The sequence below is a fragment of the Protobothrops mucrosquamatus genome, unplaced genomic scaffold, assembly GCF_001527695.2.
Source record: "Protobothrops mucrosquamatus isolate PMUCROS unplaced genomic scaffold, P.Mucros_1.0 scaffold650, whole genome shotgun sequence".
In the NCBI taxonomy this organism is placed as follows: Eukaryota; Metazoa; Chordata; class Lepidosauria; order Squamata; family Viperidae; genus Protobothrops; species Protobothrops mucrosquamatus.
Genome location: NW_015386939.1, coordinates 284,778 through 297,018, shown reverse-complemented (window position 1 = coordinate 297,018; position 12,241 = coordinate 284,778). Strand labels below are relative to the sequence as shown.

Here is a 12,241-nt window from a genome sequence, read left to right as displayed (position 1 = left end):
ACGCCTTGCGCACAGTCACCCATGCCCTTGTCACCTCCCGCCTGGACTACTGCAATGCTCTCTACATGGGGCTCCCCTTGAGGAGCACTCGGAGGCTCCAGTTAGTCCAGAATGCAGCCGCGCGGGCGGTGTTGGGAGGGACTCGTCGCTCCCATGTAACGCCGTTACTGCGCGAGCTGCACTGGCTACCGGTGGCTTTGCGGGTGCGCTTCAAGGTGTTGATTATCGCCTTCAAAGCGCTCCATGGCATCGGACCTGGATATCTCCGAGACCGCCTTCTGCCTCAGATTACCTCCCATCGGCCGGTACGCTCCCACAGAGTGGGTCTCCTCAGGGTGCTGTCAGCCAGACAGTGCCGGCTGGCGACCCCCAGGGGGAGGGCCTTCTCGGTGGGAGCTCCCACCCTATGGAACGAACTACCCCCAGAGATCAGGGTGATCCCGGATCTCCCTTCCTTCCGCCGCGCCCTTAGGACATGGTTATTTCAGCTAGCAGGACTGGCCTAAGGGGTAATTTTTAGCTGGGTTTTAAAATAATTTTTAAAATAACAAAGGCCAAATTAATATTTCCTTTTAATTATGTTTTTAATGATAATATTTTTTGTATTTTTGTATTTGTTTTTATTAGGCTGTTAGCCGCCCTGAGTCCGCAAGGAGAAGGGCGGGGTAAAAATACAATAAATAAATAAATAAATAAATATTTCAAAAACTGCAGAAGCAATATTTAGCATAGCTGAATTTGTCAGAGTAAAAGAGAAGCAGAGAAAAACAAAAGAAGTGTGTGGCTATACTTCCCTTAACCAGCAGATGGCACTCATGCAATTGAAAAAAAAACAACAACCAGATTTGAAAGACCAAGTTCACCAAGTTATTCCTCCTTTTTCAGGCTATTCGTTATCCTCCCCCTCAAAAAATCCCCTCTTCAGGATTTCACTAATTACACCATGACTACAATTTATTGATGATTTTTTTTTGTACTTTTCTAAGATTTCTATGTATACTGGAAAAGGAAAAGAGAAAGTCAGCCTCCAACAGTCCTTTGAGATTACAAGTGTATATAATAATCAAGATCATAGCCAGGAACCGAAAAAGAAAATTTCAGTCTCTCAGTTATTGTTATAGCTATGATTGCCACCTTTCTGGTTAGTAAAAGTAGGACTTTCTATAAGAGTTTAACATGAGACCTATTCTTTCTATTAGTCTGTCACTTATTAGTGGTTAAGGCACCAGATTAGAAACTGTGAGTTCTAGTTCCACTTTAGTCATGAAAGCCAGATGAGTGACTTGGCACCAATCACACTCTCTCTCTCAACCCACCTCATCTCCCAAGGTTTTTGTGGGGAAACAGGAAGAGGAAGGAATATTAGGTATATTCATCACCTTGAATTATTTATGAATATAACAAAGGTGGGATATAGACCAGTGATGGGATTCAGCCAGTTCGCACCACTTCGGCAGAACTGGTAGATAATTTTTTGTTGCCCAGCCCCAGAACGGACTTCCGGAAGCAGCATCCACACAGAGAAAGAGTTGTTCAAATATTTGAATCCCACCACTGATACAGTCAAACAAAACAAACAAACAAATAAGAAGGATTGCCTATCCTACAGAAGTAACTCTGAACAGTATACAAGGGTTAAATACAACAATTTAACTACAACCACAATAGGACACAAACACAACTTGACACACCCCAAAAAAGAGCAGAACAACATCAGAGTTTGCCTAGCCACCCTGCTCAGATCCCTGGAGGAACGTCTAGATCTTTAATGGCTAACATTAAAGATTTGGGGCCACCAAGGTCTCTAAGAGGATACTATTCCACAGGGAAGGTGCACGACTTTGGGGTGCAACAAAATGTCATTTAATAATGGAAGGTGCCTGGAGCATATCCTCCCTGCTGGAATTGGTGAGGTGAGCAGAGATAATAGGAGATGGTGATACTGCATATAGCCTGCCCTAATCCAGGTAGGGCTGGAACCACACCTGAAAGCCCACTGAGGACACATCCCACCTGCCACCAAGCTCTGATATAGTAAAACTTTTTTCCTCTATCAGTGGAGTCTAAACCCAAATTATAAGCCTTATAAGAATAGTGGTGCTATGGTGTGGAAGCACAGTTAGCCAAATAAGGCAGAACTGCAAGACAATAAAGCCAACAGTCTTGAGAATCATGAGTGTCAGATGTGAGTCAATCATACGCTGGTATATCTTGGTTGGAGTTTTGCCATCCAGACTGAAAACAGAAACACAGCTTACTTGGCAAATTGTTGTATATGATTACAACATTGTGTCTTTGCTGCTCCAGATTGTTTGATCTGCCTAATCATTTTGATGCCTGATTAAATGCTGACTATATTTCTAGTTTGATTCCTTCTGTACTGCTGGCGCCAATGCTTAGATTTGATCTGGATTACTTTTGCGGTTAATCCCTTGTGGTGAACTGATTACTATAGTTTGCCAGGGAGTGATACCTATTTTCAATATCCACACAATACAGGAGATTTTTGAATTAACATTCCAGTAAATTTCACCATCCTACTTGGAATTGCCTATATTCTTAAGACACTATCTTAATAATTTTTTGGTTCTTGAATTATTAAGTTTCCACCAGTCCTATACTATAAATCTAGCTGTAGATTACCCACACATAATAATAATTAGCATTCAAGCAGAGACACATCTAGTGCATAACACCCCAGACTTCACAAAAAAAAAATCTAGATAGTAGATGTGGCAGAACCTGGAGACACCAGAACAGAACAGAAAGGACTGGGGTGGGTGGGTCACAAAATACAAAGACCGGCAAATAGAAGTAGAATGACTATGGCAAAAGAAAGCAAAGTTAAGATAGCACCTACAGTAATAGGTGCCTTAGGTACAATCCCAAAACTCCTGGAGCTTCACTTGAACACCGTTGATCAATCTTGACAAAATCATCATCTACCAACTGCAAAAGGCAACTTTACTTGGAACGGTTTACTTTCTGTTGTGGTACCTTTAACACCCACAGACAACAACATTTGCCTATCCCAGGTCCTTAGGAAGCAATAGATTGATAAAAATACCAAATCCAGTCTAAGCCTCTAGCTGACTATGCGATAAAGTAAAAGAATAATCCAGTATAGCTGTCTATTTATTAAATTTATAGGCTGTCCAATTCCACTATCACTTTGGGTGGCAATGTTTTAGAGAAAATTTCATAGAATTAGAAACATTACCAAAAAGCAATAGAATAGAAGACATTATCTACAAAGAACATGCAAACCCAGCAGGTTTCTTTAGTAGAAGAGCAAATATAATTTTTAGGATGGATGATTAGAAATTCCAGAAGAGTATTGCCATCAATAAAGTAAGTAATCTAAGGTGAGTTTCAGTTCTCTTGCATAAATAATTTGTTAAAGAAATATTATTTGGAACACTTTTTAGATCAAAGATCTCCTGCAGGTATAGAATTAGAATCTTATGAGTTGGCATCCTTTATCTCTACTTTCAGAATTCCTAGATCAGGGGTGTCAAACTCGCAACATCACGTGATGTGTCGCGATGTACCGCAACTTTTTTTCCATTGCCGGCAATGGGGTGGGTGCAGTTTCGGCATGACGCATCCGGCCCACGGGCTGGCAGTTTGACACCCCTAGATAGTATGTAGATAGCATAGTAGGATAGTATGTCATACTATAAATAGTAGGACAGAGCATTCTCTTTTTTATATTTGGCTAATTATTAATTATCTCAGGAAGCTCACCAGCGTATTTGTGCTTTGGAATAGTTTAATATTGTTTTTTTCTTTATAACCATTTTAAAATGGCTTAAATAAAATATATTTCAAGAAGCAATTCAAAGTCCACTTTGTTCTAAATCTCTGGTCTTATTGGTGTATGAACTAAACAATTCACATTAAATTTGTCTTGTATCACTTCACAAAGCCCACAAAAGATACAGGATACAAAGTTGTCTATTTTAATAGAAGAAATATTTTAGAACAACAGTAACCAATATAACAGGCATGGCGATCTGTCCCTCTACTATTTTAGCTTTTCAGATTTTCCACATGATAGTAAGAGAGGCTGAACTGACAGTTCAAATTGATTTTGGAAATAATTGCTTTAGAAATCACTGTGTGGCTGTTTCATTTTCAGGATGAAGACGTCAGACATGTTAAGTGCACACTTTAACAAAAAAAGGTAAAAAATATAGGGTGTCACTAGATGACTGGATGATGGAATGAATGAAGTTTCCTCTTCAGGTGAACTAGATAGCAATTCTGTATTTATAAAGATACAAAAGTAACCTTGTGAAATAGAATATAGCTTAACAAAGTTTTAAAAAATCAGGATTGTACAGAAATATGGGTACTAAGCAGTGATAAAGAGGGAGCACCACATCCCAGTTGAGGAAAAGAGCTCTTAATTTACAGACATAGCTTCTTTAGAACATTTCTGCTTGCAGTGTAATTTTTACCATGTCCACAAATGATCAAAATTAGGAAGGGGCTACAGTTGTGGAGTCTAAGCTTGGTTGTTTTCTTGCACGTGTTCCATTACCCCAGGGATAGGCAACCTTGGCTCTTTTATGACTCGTGGACTTCAACTCCCAGAATTCCTGAACCAGCCATGCTGAGGGGACAGGGAGAGGTTTCCAAACTGAGCCATGCTGGCTCAGGAATTCTGGGAGTTGAAGTCCACGAGTCATAAAAGACCCAAGGTTGCCTACCCCCCCTGCATTACCCAATTATTCATCTGTGGTAGAAGGGAATGGGGTTTGCTCTCTGTTTTTATATGAGTAGCATTCAGAGGTAAACAGAGACCTTTTAGCACTGATGACATTGTCTAACTGCATAATGAAGCCTCTGCAAGAAAACTCCAAACTCAGAGAGCATCAAGGATTTCACAGTTCAACCCTGAGCTACAGATATCCTCTTCCATCAGGGCTCTCTTTACAAAAAAATAATAAAAAATAGCACAGTTTCTGAAACTCAGTATAGACTCGGAGCAAAGATAAATCTAATTTGGAGGGATTTTCCCAAAGAAGGCAGTGATAGTGGTCAAGCTTATCCTTCTCAGTTTTATACTGATAAATTATATGCTCAGATAAAGTCAGAAGAGAAAAGCACAGCAAAGAATTTTTCTTGAAAGTTACTGGATATGTCTGCTCACCTGTTACTCATCTCATTCTTTTTATATATTCCATTCACATTATTAACTGACTGATTTAATACCGTAAAGCAGGGGAAAGCTAAAATGCATCTTTAATTTGATTGCTTATATTTAAAAGTGCGAGGGTTTTTTTTCTGGCTGTAAAATTAGCAACAAAGAACTTTGAAAAACTCTACAGCACAGAACAAATTGATTGACATCTTAAGCACTTAGCTGTCACACTAATGATAATGTGATTACAAAATGGAAAAAAAAATCGCCCAATTGTCAGAAATCACACGGGGGGGCGGGGGGGCTGAAGAGAAATGCAGGCCAAAATAGGTAAGGAAATGGTGAGAAAATATCTAGGTGCTTTGATTATGTTTATTTAATATTTAATTATAATTAATTAATTATAGATATTTAATTATCTCAAAGTGCTAAAGGAACAAGCAGATATTATCTCAGAACCACTGACTATAACCTTTGAGAACTTCAGGAAGGCAAGGGATCTATCAAAATATTGAGAACAGTTAACATTATCCCATTTGTTAAAAACTAAAACCCAGGAAACTACTGATCAACCAGCTTGATATCACCACTTGGAAAAATCCTGTAAAAGATAATTAAACAGTGGATTTGTAAGGAACAAAGTCAGAGGCCTGCATGGGATTGTTAAAAATAGTCATGCCAGACAAACTTACATCTTTTTTTTTTCTTTTTCAACAAAGAGACTAGATTAATAGACCAAGGGAATTTTGTGAATATTTGAACTTCTATGAATGTACTCTATTCATCATAGCCTCCTTGCTGATACAATGGAATAATGTGGGATGGTTGGTCCTGTCTCTCAATTGGTTGAGCAACTTTACCAGGTTCTGGTTCAACTTGATTCTTAACAGATCTATGTCTAGATAGAGGGAAGAATGCAGAGGGTTCTCCTAGTCCTCTGTCCTGGTCCACTGCTTTTCAACATTTCTATAAATGACATAGATAAGGAGATAGAAGGAGTGCTGATCATATTTCCTCCTGATGCAAAATCGGGAGGACTGCCAACACTTCAGAAGAGAACTTTCAGGTTGGAAGCTTGATAGACATAAAAATTGGGCCCTATACTCCAAGATGCAATACAACTGTATTTAAGGTTCAACATTTAGGAAAACTGGACACACCAGTACAAGATAGATGGCATCTAATTCAGCAGCTCCGGGCATCGAGGTAGATCCCATATTGCATTATAGTTTTTCATGCTTTCGCCAATAAGCAATTTTATATGATTGCATTTGTTAGCATTTTGATTGTTCTATTTTGGATCTTTGGGTGTTTGCAGATTATTGGATTTGCCGTGGGAATTTTCATTCTTTTGCAGCACTGATCATGGACTGAGGTAGCTCATTATCAATTGTTCCACCTACTTTATTCTGTACACCATTTCTATGCCTTTAAACTCTTAGTTTCTAGTTTGATAATGAGTTTCAGGAAAGCATTAGGCACATGATTAGAAAAAGCTGATATGTTGTTAGTCTGACAATTTTAAGGTGGCAAAACACACCATTCCGAACATCTAACTAACCTTGTCCATCCCACCTCCATTAGAAGGTGCAGTTAGTGGCTGCTTTCCTGCTGGGAGGTATTGAGTATTGGAAAGACAAATGAAATTGGGAGGGGTTGCTTTCTTCAACTTTCCTCATGTTAAAATAGCAAGGACAGCTTGTGTCAGCAGCTTCATTTTTTTCCCCCCAGCAGAATAGGGCTCAACAATCAGGGCAGAAAATTTTATTTCTTGCTAGTTCAAGGACTGCTAGGTAGCAATTCAGTGCAGCCATCTGGCTATGCTCTCAGTCTGATTCTTTGAAGATGCACAATTACTTTGGAATAATTCAGAATGAAAAGTACTAATGAGTGTCAAAAATTCTTTTCTACTTTCTGTTTCCTAATATGTGGGCTATTCTAATTTAGAACTGTAGTACCCATTGAAACATGCATGCACAGACACACACACACACACACACACACACACATTCCAAATACACAGACAAAGAGTGATCAGCTACAGATTCACAACATTAGATAGATAGGGCAAAATTTTCCCCAGAAGGCATTTTCCCTTTTAAATTCTTTTACCTTGACTGCTTTCCTCCAACTAGGATACATATAATGGTTAAAGTTTGGTAATCCTTTGGAAATTTAATTAGCAATAGAAGTGAGAAAGATCCTTTCCCCATTTCCCCTTTACCTTCCTTCCCTTCCTTATTATAACCTTCCAATCATTTTCACTTTCTAAAACAATATTTCTTAGCTTCCAAAGAATGAAGTGTAGAAAATAATCCTTATACCCTCAGTTAAAAGTCCACGCTTATCTTTAAAGATTATAGTTTAAGTAGTGTTAGCAAAAATTGTAGGGAAACTGAAAATGGTAAAATACAATAGAAACTTTATTGATTAGTCATTTGGCCATATCAAAAGTACAGGTAGTTCTTGACTTATGACTACAATTGAGCCCAACATATATGTTGCCAAGTGAGAAATTTGTTAAGTGAGTTGGGCCCATTTTATTTTTCTTGCCACATTTGTTAAGTGAGTCACTCGTCAACAATTTAATCATTGTGCCAACAATTCACTTTGACCGAAAGGGTAACTTAAACGAACAGTCTTTCAGTGTTTTTCAGTAGTGGACTGGGACCCTGTGACGTTGGTAGTATTTAAACTTGGTCAACAGTTCGTAGGGTTACATTTAGTGCACTGGGACCCCTACGGCGTTATCAGTATTCACACTTTGTACCAGTTAAGTCATTTTTTTCAGTGCCATAGAAACTTTGAATGAATTAAATGAACTGTTGTAAGTTAAGGATTACCTGTAGAAAGCTAGTAGAAATATACCACTAAATGCAAAGAAAACAATAGAACATATTCATAGTAACTCATCAGTCCTATAGTTAACCCTATTCTGACCTAAATATTCATTCCTCTTTGAAATGGCCTTTGATAGAAAAAGCACAGCCTTACTAGTAATACACACATTTGTCCCCTGAAAACAGTAAGGCAGCTTTTCCCAGGTACCCCAGTATGTCTTAGTTTTTAAATAAGAATCTAAGTGATAGAAAGTAAATATTCTTGTCATCAATCCTTATCTGAAAGCATAGTCCAGCATTTTATGTCTTCAAATTATTCTCTTCCTCTTCCTGTGCAAGAGGAAGCAAATCCCAGAGAAGGACATTATCTGTCAAATTTCAAGTTTATTTTCATTTTTGCCCTGATGTGAGGTTTATTTAGTCCATGTTGTTCCTTAAATACATCCATTTGCATTGCAAAAATTAGGAAAGTATTGAAGGAATTGCTTTCTGTTTCCAGGATACATACAATGAATTAGATAAATTTCCAATTGAAATTTCCTGTTTACATTCCTACAAATTCCTATTTTCCAGTTTAGACATTTTCCTCTTCCTACTATAAAAAAAAAGCAGTACAGAGTAAAAAGAACAGTGAATACCTATGCAGTCAGTTGTATCTGGACTGACTTATATTTTACCTAGGGCTATATCCTTAGAATAGAATAGCAAGAATATTCGAACTTGGTTATAATTTGACTGAGGTCCAATGGAATCAATTATAGCCTATAAAGTCGACAAAGTGAAATACTTCCACCAAATGAGCACTAGATCTTAGGTTATGAGGGAAAGGGATGGAGATGTCACCTCTGATTAATGGTACTGACAATTTTGCAGTCCACAATTGTAAGAAATGGAAAGGAGTTGGACATTGGAGGGGTTGGAAGGAAAGAGGTTGCTTAGAAAAGTTCTGAGAATAAGTAGAAATCTTGTCAATCCCACTGAGCTGGTTTAGCAGATTTTATTGCTCATGATATTGCTCTATGTTGGCATTAAGGAAATGCAGATGTACATACATCTGCTGTATCCTACTTAATAGAGCAATGGTTTTTGACTGAATTTGGAACCATAATTCTATGCCGCTTAATTACACTGATTTCCTTAGCCAATTGGTAAATTTTGCAGCTCTTGCATTTAGTTTGAACACTTTACGTTTTCAGTATGTTTTCATGCACTTCTTCCAGATTGTTAAAATAGACAGCTATTGTAGAGATATTTTAAGCCATCTGGAATTATATCTAGTAGTCAGCAATTTGAATTATAGAGATATTTTCATACCCTATGCAGCATCTTTAATTTTCTTGGGCACATACATGCCTGCCCAACACAAATACACACACACATACATACTCTATAAAGTCCAATGAAAAAGCATAAGTAATTTTATTGGTCTTTTTAAATAAGAAGAACATTACTTGAAAAGCGTTTTTTATCCATAAATTCCCTCTAGTACTGAGAAAGTAAGAGGACAAGGCTATACATCATTACCAAATAAGAAACATACATATTTTAATGTTTTGCTCATTTTTCTTAGGTCAAACAGTTGATTATGTCAAGAAAAACTAAGATGTATCTCTAATTATTATGGCAAATTTGCACAAAATGCCAGATGCATAATGGCTGCAAATGTGTGTAAAAATCCTCAGTGGCCAGCCATAAACCTCACAATCTGGAAAAAATAATGACAAAGTGCAGGTGCTTAATCATTTTACGTCTGCTACCTTATCTGTTGCTACTCCCTATCTCCAAAAGCCCTGTATTTTTAGCATGCTGTCTCTAACTGGGTTCACACATTACACTGAACCATGAGTTTTTCTTTGTTTGGACATATTGTGCTAACCTAAACAAAGTGTCTTAGCATGATGTATCTATCCTGGTAATTGACTTATTCAGTGCTATATAGCAATATTTCCATTTAATGAACCTTGTATAATATATTTTGAATGTGACTGACAATTGCCTATTCACTGTATAGCTCCCTACAGGCATAACAGCCCAGTCACTTAGGTGAGATGGGCCATGTAGAAGTTTAATAAATAAATGAAAAAAATGTCCAGTTTATCATTTTGCACATATACAATTATGTAAAATATGCATGCATAAAGCCCCATTCATGTTTAACAGATGTTCGGCTCTAACAGACACTTATTACCCCATTAGTCCATTACACTGAATGTAACTCTGAGGGAAGCCAAGGCCTACTTGATTAATATGTGAACAGTGTTGGTCTCTGAAGAAAGAAAGATTTAGAATCAGAAAATCCTACAATATATATTTAAGATAATACTTCTATATTACTTTCTTTGTACTATTTGGAGATAAAACATAGAGTCTGGGTCATTTTCTAAATAATTTATCTTATAAGAAAAGAATCACCAGGAAAAAAAAAACTAGAGTAAGAAGATGAAAAATTTAAAAATAAAGCACGACAGATCACAAACTATCATAAATTATTCTATTCAATGAAGCAAGACAAAACTGTTCCAAAATCTATCTGGCTTTCCTAACAGTTTTCTTTCCCTATATATAAAACCCAAGCAGTTTTGTATTTCCTAGTTCCCCTAATTTCTTTCTTATTCTACAGCCTGTCTGGCATGGTTTTCCCTGATGTCTGATCCAAAAAAATTTCATGGGAAGTTTCATGAAGCTCTCTGGTGAAATGAATGTATTGAAATTGTTACATGTCTTCCATTACAATACAAGCCACAATCCTGGACATTATCATGAGCATTTTTCTTCTTTATAGGGGAAAGGGGGTGGGGAAAGTGAATAGTTAAAAAGCTGTACAAGAAAATTTTGGTACAGTACAATTTGTCGCAGGAAAAGAGAAGCACAAAAATAAAGATACAATGTATTTTGTGAGGTTTTTGTGCATCAGTAATACAATTGTAATGATTTTAGCACAAGAGCTCTTCATTAGAGTTATTTATTTCAATTTCACTATGCAAAAAATGCAGATCTATGCATGTTCATTCACATGTCGCTGTATTGACTTTGGAATTCCTTGGTAATGGTGTTGCATATCCACAACAAATTTTATAAGGGCTCGCTCTTCCAATTGCAGTTGAGGAAACTATAGATACTTAATAATTATTTTGAAGTATCTTCGAAAAATTGTGATTCCAATGATCCTTTAAAATAAGTATTGTGTGGAGAATAGACATAAATGTTGATTCTGCACATCAGAACATATGGGGAGAGGACATATGTTTTTCCCCAACAAATATTTGTGCAAAACAATTGATGTGAGGAGAAAACTTTCATAGCCAATATGATTTGTTTCAGATGAGACAGCAGTAATTTAACATATAAGCTGTGCATGATTTGTTCCATAGAAATGATATATGTGTGAAAAAAATGATTGATTTTAGCCGAGAATCAAATATACTGTACTGATCATTATGCTGGTCTTTGACTTTAATTAAGATTTGATTTGATGTATACTGATCAATGTACGGAACCATTTCAGAAGATTTTAATTTGTTAGCTTTCAGAATAGTTTATATATATATATATATATATATATATATATATATATATATATATATATATATATATATATATATATATATATATATATTAAAAAATAAATAAATGCGAACACCAGGATAATATCAAACTAAAAATCGTTTAATAAAATGCTGAGCTTTCGTCGGTCAACACTACCGACATCATCAGAGCATAAGAGTAGTGTCCCTAGGGGACACGCATTGGCTGTTCCCTTGGTGTTTTTCAAGGCTGCTATTCCATTACCCACTTTTCTTCCTCCACCATTGATTACTAAAGCTGCTGTTCTCCCTTCCCCCCTTCTTTGGCTGGTCGCTTTCTTCGTGTGTGTCCAATTATCTGCTTCCACCCTATTGAGTCTCGGGCTTGCTGCTCTTTCCTTCCAATTTTGGTCACAAGTTCAATCTTGCTAATGTACAAACCTTATCTAGGGATGCCACCAAAGAAGGCTGCCTACTTAAATAGGCTTGGCTCTCCGATGAGAACTCTGTAAACCACCACGTAGAACTCTGCCCAGCACATCAGACATTGAGAACATGGGACAAACAACACCATGAATTCCAACGAAAGCAATTTACTCACCCGTCACAAGGTCAGGGAAATATGGCAATAGAGAGAACAATCTGCCAAAGTAACAACAGACTAACAGTGCATACCGAAAGGGGAATAGAGAAAGGGGGACAGAAAGTGCACCCCAAAAATGTGTTAG

The 12,241-nt window shown here is 37.1% G+C and overlaps 1 protein-coding gene across 1 annotated transcript in view; it reads right to left on the bottom strand.

Annotated features, from left to right (window-relative positions):
- LOC107289176 (neural cell adhesion molecule L1-like protein) overlaps positions 1 to 12,241 on the bottom strand; it is a gene marked incomplete at its 3' end in the record, with an annotated part of 47,878 nt that overhangs the window by 5,547 nt on the left and 30,090 nt on the right. The window lies entirely within an intron of this gene.